Here is a 13,554-nt window from a genome sequence, read left to right as displayed (position 1 = left end):
CCAGTTTCTAAGTAAATAATTTTACATGATCTAGGCATTTAAATGAACTGTCTATGCTCAATTACCTGCTCCTACACCATCCTACATCATGGTCCCAGGTACTTTTTGCTGTTACTCGAAAATTTTGCTCTGTTTCCATATCTCTGGATTGTAAATGATTTAAAACACATTAAAATGGTAAAGTTGTTTAGTTAATGTGGAACTAGTCTTTGATCCTGAGTAATTAGAAAGGAAAGATATTGTCTGTATTATGTGGGGAAGTATCCAAAGGGCTTATTCTCTAAAGAATTGTAAACTATGGTGAAGCGTGAGGGAAAGAAAAAAAAAAGGTCTGTCCCCATTAAAGACAACAGACTCTTTAATTCTGCACGGCTCATGACAAGTCTAACTCCATTTGTTGTAAGTTAAAAATACAAAAGAAAACTTCAAACAATCCCATCAAAAAATGGGCGAAGGATATGAACAGACACTTCTCAAAAGAAGACATTTATGCAGCCAACAGACACATCAAAAAATGCTCATCATCACTGGCCATCAGAAAAATGCAAATCAAAACCACAATGAGATACCATCTCACACCAGTTAGAATAGTGATCATTAAAAAGTCAGGAAACAACAGGTGGCTGGAGAGGATGTGGGGAAATAGGAACGCTTTTACATTGTTGGTGGGACTTTAAACTAGTTCAACCATTGTGAAAGACAGTGTGGTGATTCCTCAAGGGTCTAGAACTAGAAATACCATTTGACCCATCCATCCCATTACTGGGCATACACCCAAAGGATTATAAATCATGCTGCTATGAAGACACATGCACACATGTTTATTGTAGCACTATTCACAATAGCAAAGACTTGGAACCAACCCAAATGTCCATCAGTGATAGACTGGATTAAGAAAATGTGGCACACATACACCATGGAATATTGTGCAGCCATAAAAAAGGATGAGTTCATGTCCTTTGTAGGCACATGGATGAAGCTAGAAACCATCATTATGAGCAAACTATCACAAGGACAGAAAACCAAACACTGCGTGTTCTCACTCATAGGTGGGAATTGAACAATGAGAACACTTGGACACAGAGTGGGGAACATCACACACTGGGGCCTGTCATGGGGTGGGGGTAGGGGGTAGGGATAGCATTAGGAGATATACCTCAAGTAAATGATGAGTTAATGGGTGCAGCACACCAACATGGCACACGTATACGTGTGTAACAAACCGGCATGTTGTACACATGTTAAAGTATAATAATAATTTAAAAAGATGTTTAATGTGTCCTACAGAAAAAAAAATAATGAAAACAATAATACTAATAAGAGCAATGACTAATATTTATCTAGTGTTTATATGTGTTAGACATTTTGCCAAACACTTTATATACATTTCCTAATTAAATTCTTTCAGCAACCTTACCAAGTAGGTACAAATCTTATTCTTACTTTGCGAATGAAGAATCTGAGACATAGAGAGTTTGAGTGAATTGCTGAGTACCACATGTTAGGATTCAAAGTAAGGGTTATCTGATATAAGAGTTCACTCTTAATTTCTGTATTATAATGCAAGAAAGGCAAAATTTAGCTCAATGGAGCTTGATCTAAGTTCTACAACAACAGAATGAGATTGTCGGTCAGTAATTTCTATTCATAGAGATTGAAAATGATAGAGTAACAAATTTATGGATGAAGAAATAAAGCTCAGAGCTGCAAAATGTCTTTTTCATCACTACAAAACTGACTAGAAGCAGAGATGAGATAGATGCCAGGTCTAGTAATCTTTCTTTCATATCCTATGTTTTACACAGTTGTTGCTGAGGAGTACCTATAAGGATTTTGTACAGGTGTTTGCACAGGAAGTGGTGCAGTGGATGTGTTAGCCAGTGTTATTTTTTTTTCCCTGTTTTTAGAAAGAATGTCTTTCATATTCTTCCACCTGTAATTTGCACTAGCGCTCTGATCATAGCGATGAGCAATAGTAGTTAGCAAATGTTATAACCTATTTCCCAGACAATAGTGGTTGGCTCACAGGATGGACAAATCCAACTCTCTGCTTAATATTAATCCATGAGTATTTACAAATTTCATGTGCTTTCCCACTAAAGTTGCTAAAACTTGGTTATTTTAAAGCTTCTGATCACTAGAAGGAAACTGAGCCAACACACAGCAAGAAATAGAAGTGAGAGAAGGTCAAAGAAAATCCCAGTACGGTTAAACTGTGGGTTCTAAATCTTGAATTCATCTGTTGTTTGTTTTTTAAAATTTTTATTCTGTAAATATGCCTAAATCCCTCGTTTACTATATGGGTCAATTAATTTCTCTTTTCTTTGAGTTAGTTTGAGTTGAATTTAAGTTTCTTGCAACTGAAAGACCAAAGGCCTAGCTACAAAAGATGGAAGGGCTGAACTCTGTTTCCCTTGAGTTGTCTTCCAAGTCACTGTGAGTCACTAATCGTTATGTCTGCTATGTTTAGTCATTCACCACTATTGCCTATTCCACCAATTCATCAAAGTACCCAAGAAGTCAGCTAGAGTCACTCACTCACTGTGAGGTTAAATGAGAACCCCTCCAACAAGTAGCCCTGTTTCCAAATGTAAGAAAGTCTAAAATTGAATCCTAATATTCATAAAACCTTTTGTTTTCTTCAGGGTTATTTAAAACACTGTAGCTAGAAACATTTTTTAACACCACAAGCCAGCAGCATTTGAATTAATTCCTATAAGAGAAAAATATTGTCTTCTTCAAAGAAACTCCCTTGCAACTTTATGCCCCCACTGTATACTCCCAAACAGTTGTCACTTTATCATGTACATACGGAAGTTGACATGAGTATTTATTGTGCCTGAAATTTCGTTTTATTTATCTTGATGCTTCTTGGAAACAAATCTGAAGCCTATGGGCAACACAGCCAAAATATGTGAACTCTTCAAATCATTGCAAAATTTCTTGTTCAGAATATTCCATTATTTTGAATAACGATTTGTGGATAGGTTGATCATCAGCAACTAATGTACACATAGCAATGCCAACCAAAGCTAGGAATCATAGACAATTACAATGTACCTAAAACATAACTGTGGCACTCTCAGTGAGTATAAAATTATTACAATTGTAATGATGCCTACAAACTCAAAAACTCCAAGTACATGTTGCTAGCTCTACATTACTTTTCATACTCAACTAAAAAGAAATATGTATAATGTGAAAACTGACATTGGGGAACAAAAACTGGCTAAGATATGAGTCATAACAGACACTACAGTATTAATCTTTATGTTGAAACGTAGTCACACTATCACAGGTTTAAAATGAATTCCAAGCCTTTATATCTATAATTATTCTTACAGAGAAGCAAAAAAACACAGAGATTTCCAGGAGCTGTTAGATAATCAAGAAGTGACCCTCTTCAGACCACTGATACCAGTTGGTGAATTGAAAGTTTTTCAAAGTCAAAGTATTGAAGAAGTGCCCAAAAAGATGTGTCCATGACACTCGATGGGCTTATCCAGCTGTCTGTAACTTTAAGTCACTGACTTTGAGTCAAGACTTGTCAATGGAGTGACCTTATGAAGGTCAAGGCATAGTGGGAATTATTGAATAGATTGATTATGCATCAGTCTTAGTGCAGGATTATGTCTAATTTTCTTAAGTGCCACTTAGGCAATAAATAGGGCAGGAAGAAGTTCACAACATACTGAACACCTGATACTTCTCTCTTTAGCCATCCATATAGAGGTAGTCATTCCAAGCACACTACATTATTTGAAGCCAAGGCTGTGGAATAAAATTCGATTTTCAGTTGTCTTAGTATACTAATGTGACACTATCTCCTCTGGAAATAATTTAAACGAATTTTTTAAATTGTAAACTGGAAAAGAAATTAAAAGCCACTATATGCTTCTCATATCTCCTTAAATAATTGGTAATTAAAAACAAGATTCAGCATCAAAATGTCATAGGCTCTTTTCCTGGGAATTAATAGCCTTCGAATCATGGCATCCTTTTGAGCAAACATTATTCAAAATGGGAAGGACAGAATCTCACTAGGCAAAAAACAATTAGCTTTAAATCTTTATACCCTTCTTTAATGTTTTATAAAAAAAATCATAGTAATAGATAATTTATCTGCCTTCTTCTAACCCACTCCTCATCAAACAATCTACTCATTGGGGGCATCTTTCTGTTCCCCACCTTCCCACTTGTGCATATCTCACATGCATGGAGACTTCTTCAAGTTTAAATAGAGATGCATATTAAAAACATTGAATAGTCAAAGTGAACGAAAAATATCGACTTGGATAAAAAACACCAACAAAAAATGGTGTCAGAATTAAGAAAAATGATGAAAAACTACACATCCAAACAACTTTGGTATTAATGATTATTAGAATGATCCAAATTTATAAGTCTTTTTGAAAATACTTCTCACTTTATCAGCCATTTTGATGGCAATAAAGATGATACTATCAGATACAATTTTATAAAAGAATAGAGTATAAAGTAGGTTTCTGTATAGTTTGGGAATTTTTGAGGATGCTTGGGAAATAATGAATGTTTTGTTGGATTTATGATTGTAGCATCACCATTTTCTGAATTGTCTTCATCATCATCAATCATTCATCCATTAAATAGTTGCTATTCCTGTGCCCAGCATTTTACATCATTATCTTGTTACCTTGACAAAGAAGTGAGAAGAAGCAACAAATCCACAAGGTAAGTAGTAAAATCATCTGATATGTGCATATGAAGTGAAGAGAGTAAATAAATGTTCAAGCACATACAGAGATGTGGTATAGAACTCAAGATTTGAACCCAAACTCTTTGGGAGTCTTGCTTTCTTAGTACTTCTCACAATGGCCAAGAACATGTACTGGTGCCAAACAACCTTTAATTAACTAACATTTTATCAAAGTAAAACAAGGAAAACGTTTAGAGCATTAAATAGTGCTAAGTGCATAGAATAAACACCAGGGTTCCTGCTACTGTCATTTCAATTGTTGAAGGAGAAACTCTTGGATCTTGCTTCTATAGTTCCAAATAACATGTTTAAGTTGCTGTACCTTGGTGGATAGATGTTCATTGACATTATTCATTAAACTTTCTGTTGTGACAGGTGAGGATTTTAGCTTTCTTACTGTCTACTTTCTTGACCTATATATTTCAACTGTAGTTATATCATAATCTTTGCTTAATGCCATAATCAGGTTTTAATTATTATGACATCATAATAAATATTGTTCATTCTTGAGTCATAATTTACTACAATTATGCTTTCATATTTTTCACTTCTTCTTTTGGTTTTCCTGTAGTTAAACATCATTCATTTTTATTGCTTAATAGTTTTTGGATCTTTTGCCAAAATTTTTTATACTATCCAAAAAATCTGAAAAGCCCTCTCAATAAAAAATAGCCAGACCTTTCAGAAAATCTGTCAATTTTATTTTTTCCCCTGTAGATATCCTTTCTGGGGCTACTTTCATACTGCTCCAAATTATACCAGTTGCTTTTATTTAAACCTGTTGTCAGGCTCTTTTCACAAGATTTCCTTTGACCTCATCTCGGGAATTCTCTTGATCTCTTTCTTGCAATAGATCCTCTGTTCTTTGAATCCTATCCTTCCCCTTTCTTTCTTTTCTCATTATTTTTGGGGTGTATCCTACATTCAATTTTTATTTAAAGGGTACATGGAAGGAAAGTGTTTGAGACAGTGAATATCTGAAAACATTGTTACTCTATCTTCATACTGAAATCCAGATTCAGTTATATTATTTGAATAAATACATTTTAAAGAAGAAAATCATTTCTCTCTGAATTCTGAAGGCATTTTATCCAGTATCTTCTAATTTTCATTTGGTGTGGCAGATAAAGAGCCTCATGTCATGCTGATTTCCTATTCTTTGTATGAAACTTTTTTATTATCATTATCTGGAGGATTTCAGGATATGTGTTTTATAAGCAGTATTTTAAAGAAAATGTATGATTGGATGCTACAGAGTGAATCCTTTTATATTCATTTTCTTGGACACTTAGTGAGCCCTTCTAATGTGGAGACTTATTTCTTGTAGTTCTGGGATTGTTTTCTCTTGTATTATTTCCTTCTTAATTTCTTCCCCAGTATTTCCTCTGTTGTCTCTTTCTGAAACATCTCCTAGAGGGATATTGTTCTGCCTAACTCACTCAATTTTCTTATATGTTCTCTACTATTTTCTTGATTTTTATCCCCCTAATTTTCAAAAGAATTCCTGACTTATATCCTGCAACATTTTACAGATGTTTCTAATTTTATCTACTCATTTGTTGAGTTTCTAAAAGTCTTATCTTGATCTCTAATTGCAATTTTTATAGCTTTTGTATAGCTTCCTCTGCACTTATTTTGGGTTTTCCCAAAGGGTACAGATTATACAGTTTTGAAATGTTCTACTTTTTGCAGAGCCTTGTTCATCCTAAGTTTTTTGTAAATCTTTTCTTTTATAAAAGTGTGTTTATTTGGTCATTTCCCGTTTTTCCTCAAATTGCGGCCAGCTTTGGCAATTTGTTTGAACTTTATTTGGTGCTCCCAAATGTCCGTATCTATATATCTCTTACCTGGAGTTGTCCAGTTTAGCCAGAGAAGGATACACCTATATTATTCCTTGAAGACAGTAAGTCTCTCTGTCGTTTTTCTAAAAGTTAGGAAGAAAATGAGAATTCAAGTCTCATAATTCAGAAAGCAGTATCTGCCTTCTTTGGATCCTGTAGGGGGAGTAGCTAATTGAATTATTTCAAAGATTAAATCTTCTATCTCTTGAAATGTGGAAGATTTATCCACTTGCCCATGAATAATGGAACTTGCAATCTTGGGTTCTTCTTGTTTTATAATCAGACTTTTAAACAGTATCTGTTTTCATCATATCCAACATCAACTTTAATTACAGTATTTTTATCAACCTGTGCCTCAAAAAGTTAAGCCTTCCAGGAGTAAGTCAGTGTATACTTTATTAATATTTTCTTCATCAAGGAAGAAAATTTCACAATTTTTGATTTTCTGCTTAGTCTGTTATGTCTTCAGCTCTCCATCTTTTTATATTGTCATTTGAAGATATTAATTTATCTTAGATTCATTAACCCCAGAATTTGCATTTCTGTTTCTTGTTTCTCTTCCAGTATAAGGAGGAGAAAGCACATAGAATTTTTTTCTCTACTAACTTGAAACTTAAAGCTAACTAATACTGAAATTAACCAGTTGGTGTGGTAAAGTTTAGTGGGAAATTTTAAAGAGAGGAAATTGAGTTAATTAAATAAGCACCACAGCAATCTCAACCAACTCTATCCATCCAACTATTCACAATGCAAGAGGTGACACTAATTACTTCACTATCTTTGGTGGACAGATCATTCTATCTGTGGATACAAACATGCTGCTTTACAATCTGTATTATACTCTCAAAGAAGTTTACTTGACATTCGCGGCAACTCAGACAGTGACACTTGCTAAGTGGCCACAATTACTTATTTGCTAGTTTTTCTAGAAACAAGGTTTTCAAAGATAGGGAAAAATGATACACACGACCTTTTTTGTGGAACAGAATTATTATGAAAAAAAAATAACTTTTGTAAATTATTTTAAAACCAATACCATCACCATATGTAAACTGTAATATTACATTAGAACTTATGAAGTCCTCAGGATTAGATGATCAGAATACTCCAACTTCAGCAGATGTTAAAACGTATAGGTACGTATAGAACTTAAACACACTTTTTAATGTTTCAAAGTTTCAATAACTTCTGCTGCAACTATTAGACATTGTAATATACACTGTTGCTCACTTAATACAGAATTCTTCAAAATATCACCAATCTGTTCATAAATCAAAATTAACATTTTTAAAAAACATGCAATAAAGGAGACACCAGCCTGACAGAGTTTTGCCAGTTTTTCAGAAGGAGAAACAATAAACTGGATATTTACAGAACTTGGGGTCTGAATTTATATGTGTTAAGAAAGGTCTTTCAGGGAAAATAAATTATTGGGGTAGGACAACATTTAAGATAACAAGTTAAGCTTGATGGACATAGTGAGGCAAAGGTCTTTAAGTAATCCTTGATAAGTAATTTATTGTTTGATAAGCAAGCAGGTTGTTAAGGTGAGCAAACAGTTATCTAAGATATCCTTATATTCAAGAATTTCCTAAAGAAAAAAAAAAGCATTTGTATGTAGTTTTATCTCTCTTAGGGAAGGATTTTTGGAAAACACAATTGAGACATCTTAAACTAGGTGGTCTAATTTTTTTTTTTTTTCTAGACAAAGTTTTCTGAACATAAAACTAAGTAATGGTGACATAGGGAGTTCCAGCTACATTTCTCTTTAAAACATTGTCCTTTTGGAGTGGATGGCCTTATTCCAAGCTTTGAGACATACATTCTGATTTCTCTGAACCAAGACAATGCACTCATAGCCAAAGCAGTGGCATCAGCAAAATGATGGCTTCAAGCTACTGCAACCCTGCTAAAACATTGCAAACCAAGCAGAAAGTGTCAGAACCAAGTTTGTCAAAACTCTGGGAGAGAGTCAAAGGTTTACAGCAGTTAAGCAAACACTGAATCAAGAAAGGTAACTTCAAAATGATAGGAAAGCTTTGTATTTTTACTTGTATTTTTGCCCCCACTCTTTGGCACAGCACAAATTAAAGAGGAAATCTTGTGTTCCCAGTTTGGAACCCTGATCTCTTGTTCTGGAGGGAGCAAAGACCTTATTCACAGATTATTGTGTATTTCTATTCTAACCTGCCTGAATGATATCAGGGAGGTTGATTCAGGACACTAATATTTGTTTTACCTACCTCTAAACATAGGCTGGAAAAGTGATGGGCATTGCTCAAAAACACTGCAAGGCAAACTAACCAACCAAGATTTCTGGGCCAAATGATTACAGTCAAAACATATAATAGACTGTGTAAGACCCAGGATCAAAAGCTGGGAGAGTATCTTCAAAAAATTAGGACATCCAAAAAGACTTGTGTGTGAAGGGAATTAAAAAAATCTATATTAGAAACCTTGTTTAGGATAAGATGTATGCTCAGAGAAAAATCTGAGGTCATAAACTTTCATCTTAAGCTAAAACTTCAGTTCAAGCCTGGTTAAATATTGAGAAAGTGTCTACATAGATCCAAGACACAAAGACTGGAAGAGGTTTTTTTAAATTTAATTTTATTTTTATTTTTTATTTTATTCTTCTGTGTATTTGTCCTTAACTTCTGGAATTTAAATGAATCTCTATTAAAACATTAAGTAAATACAAACAAGAAACCACAGACTGCAGGGATCACACTCAATAAGAAATAGTCTTGTTTCGAGAAGTCACTAAACAAATGGAGGATAACAGCCTTAGTAATATTGAAATATGCAAACCCCTGATAAGGGGTGAGATTTATTTACAGGACCACCACATCATAATATTCAAATGTCCACGTTTTAACTGAAAAATCACAAGGCCAAGGAAAGGAAAATGTAGAAAATATTAGAAAATATAGATAAAGTATTAAAGGACATCAGAAAAATTACATATAACAAAATGAGAATATCAATGAAGAGTAATTATAAAGAGAAACAAAGCAGAAATTTTGGAGCTGAAAAGTGCAATAAGTAAAATGAGAAATTTACTAGAGGCATTCAACCATGGATTCAGGCAGACAAAGGAAAGACACAGAGAATGGAGGGGACCGTGAAAACCATCAAGTAAATCAACATATTTATTATAGAATTCCCCAGGTGTGGGTGGGGGTGGAAGGTGGAATATAGAAAGAAAGGGTCAGAAAGTATATTTGAAGAAATAGCTAACAATTTCCTAAATTTAATGAAAGACATGATTCTATAAATCCAAAAACTTCGATAACCTCCATGTACAATAAACTCAGAGACTCATATGAAGACATATTATGAAATTTTGAAATTCAAAGAAAAAGAGAAAATAGTAAAAGCAGTAAGAAAAAGACATTCATTCCATACAAGTATTCTTCAATAAGATTAACAGCCAATTATTTATCAGAATCCATATAAGCAAGAAAACAATGGGATGTTATATTAAAAGTGCTAGGAAACAACTGTCCACCAAAAATTCTATACCCACAAATTATCCTTCAAAGATAAGAGAGAGATTGTGACATCTCTCCTTAATAACATGAAGAAGTAATTACCACAAAATTTACCCTATAACCAATGCTAAAAGGGAATCTTCAGGTTGAAATGAAAAGATATTAGACTAACTAAAAGCCATATAAATAATTAAAGATCTCTGGTTGTAGTAAATATATAGGCAACTTAAAAAGTCAGTATTATTGTATTATGAGTTTGCACCTCCTCATTTTAATTTTTACAAGCTTTAAAATCAAATAAACTTTTAAAAATACACAGCTGTATTTTGGGGTACACAATGTATAAAGAAGTAATTTGTGACAACAAGACAACAACATAAAGAAGAGAGAATGAAATTATAAAAGCATAGCTTTTATGCCATTAAAGTTATATTAGTATCAACTTAAACTAGATTGTTATAAATTTAGAATGATAAATATACTGTCAATAATAAACACAAAAATATGTTAATTGTGATGGTTAACACTGTCAACTTGATTGGATTGAAGGGTGCAAAGTATTGATCCTAGGTGTGTTTGTGAGGGTGTTGCCAAAGGAGATTAATATTTGAGTCAGTGGGTTGAGAAAGTCAGACCTACCCTTAATCTGGGTGGGCACCATCTCATCAGCTGCCAGCATGGCTAGAACATAAAGCAGGCAAAAAATAAAGTGAAAAGACTAGAATGACCTAGCCTCCCAACCTACATCTTTTCACTGTGCTGGATGCTTCCTGCCCCTGAATGTCAAGACTCCGAGTTCTTCAGTTTTGGGACTTGGGCTGGCTCTCCTTGCTCTTCAGCTTGCAGACAGCCTATTGTGGGACATTTCACCTTAATACCTTGAAGAAGTACATTACCACAAAATTTACCCAATGACCAATGCTAAAAGAGAATCTTCATATTGAAATGAAAGGACATTATATATAATTATATATATATACTGTATATATAAATATATATTATATTAGGTACATATATAATATATATAGTATATATATACACCTAATATATACACTCCTAGTTTTGTACCTGTAGAGAACCCTGACCAGTACAACAATATACACAAAAGGAAATTAGGAGGATATAAAAATAAACTAAGCACAAAAGAATGCAATAATGAAAGTAATGAAGAATGATAAGAACGACAACAACATTCTTTAAGACATAAAGAAACACATAACAAAATATCAAAAATAACTTCCTCTCTATCAGTAACATTTTTAAATGTAAATAGAACAAAACCTCAATCTGAAGATAACGATTTGCAGAATGGTAAAAAATCCAAATATATGTTGTCTACAAGAGACTCACTTTAGATCCAAAGTGATAACTAGGTTGTATGTAAAAGTATAGAAAAAGATTTTATATGTATATGTTTGTGTGTGTGCATATATATACACACACACACAATGGTGTGTATATATATAGTGTATATATGTGTATATATGTATATACATATATATGTATGGTGTGTATATATACACTATAGTATGTATATATACTAAAAAAGATCTCTTGGCTATACTAATATCAGACAAAATAGACTCTAAGTCAAAATTGTTACAAAAGACAAGGAAGTATATTATCTGTTAATAAAAGGGTCAAATCATCAAGAAGAAATAATATTAATAAATATGTGCATTAAGCAAAAGTGCTTCAAATCTATGAAGCAAACATTGTCAGAATGAAAGGTCAAAATAGTTCTATAGTAGTGATTAGAGACCTAAAAACCAGTGTTTAATAATGTATAGGATATCTAAATGGAAGTTCAATATAAAAATAGATTTGAATGACACTATAAACCAACCACACTTTACAGACATATAGACCACACTTCACCTAAAAGCTGCAAGATACACATTCTTTTGAAGTGCGTGTAGAACATTTTCCAGAACAGATTTGTTAGGTTACAAACAAGTCTCAATGCATTTTTAAAAATTGATAGCTTACAAAGTATCTTTTCCAACTACAATAAAGATAGAAATCAGTAACAGATGGAAATTTGGAAGTTTTAAAACTACATGTAAATTAAACAACACATTTTTAAACAACTAATAAATCAAAGAAAAAATCATAAGGAAAATTAGAAAATACTTGGATATTAATGAAAATGAAAACACAACATGCTGTAATGTAGGAGAAGCAGGGCAGGCAGAGAGTACAAGATGTAAACACCTTCATAAATAAAGAATAAAGATCACAAAACAATAACTTAACTTTACCCCATGAGGAACTAGAAAAAGAAGAGAAAATCAAACCCAAAGCTGGTGGACAGAAGGAAATAATAAGCATAAGGCCAGAGGTGAATAAAATGAAGAGTAGAAAAAATAATAGAGATAATCAACAAAATCAAAAGTTGATTTTTTGAAAAGATTAGCAAATCTGATTAACTTTACCATGACAGACCACGAAAACAGAGAGAAAATTCAAATTACTAAAATCAGAATCAAAATGGGAACATTAATAATGACCTTACATAGAAAATGATTATAAGGAAATACTATAAAAACTTGTATGCCAACAAGTGATATTAAAAAGAAATTCCTAGAGAAACATAAACTAATAAAACTGACTGCAGAAAAATAGAAAATATTTATAAACCTACAAGTAAATAAATTGACTTAGTAATCAAAACTTTTCTCAAAGAATAGCTCAAGACTAAGGGATATTCACTGGATAATTCTATCAATCTTTTACAGAATTGAGACCAGTCTTTCACTACCCTTTCAAAAGTTTAGAAGAGGAGAAGCAATTTATAACTCATTTTCTGAGGCCGTAATTACTCTGTCACCAAAACCAGACAAAAATATTACAAGAGCACTATGGTCCAATATCTTTTACAAATATGGACACAAAAATCCTCAACAGAATAACAGCAACTGAATCCAGCAGCAACATACGTAAATGATATTAAGCAACGACAAAGCAGAATTTATCCTGGAATGCAAATTTCATTCAACATACAAAATCCAATCAATGTAATACACTACGTTAAGGTAATAGATTAGCCAATAAACCAAATGAGCAGATGATTGCAGAAAAAAAAAATAATTCTGTGGTAAAAGCACTCAACAAACTTATAATGGAAGGTGATTTCCTCAATCTGATAAAAGTTATTTATAGAAAACCACGTTATATCATCCTAAACTGTATAAAACAAATAATTAACTCCCCAAAGCAAAAATAACACAACGAAGTCCACTCACACTACTACACTACTTCTTTTTTTTTTTTTTTTTTGAGACGGAGTCTCGCGCTGTGGCCCAGGCTGGAGTGCAGTGGCCGGATCTCAGCTCACTGCAAGCTCCGCTTCCCGGGTTTACGCCATTCTCCTGCCTCAGCCTCCCGAGTAGCTGGGACTACAGGCGCCCGCCACCTCGCCCGGCTAGGTTTTGTATTTTTTTAGTAGAGACGGGGTTTCATCGTGTTAGCCAGGATGGTCTCG

The sequence above is a fragment of the Rhinopithecus roxellana genome, chromosome 1 (genome assembly GCF_007565055.1).
Source record: "Rhinopithecus roxellana isolate Shanxi Qingling chromosome 1, ASM756505v1, whole genome shotgun sequence".
NCBI lineage: Eukaryota > Metazoa > Chordata > Mammalia > Primates > Cercopithecidae > Rhinopithecus > Rhinopithecus roxellana.
Note: the sequence above shows the minus strand (reverse complement) of the source record.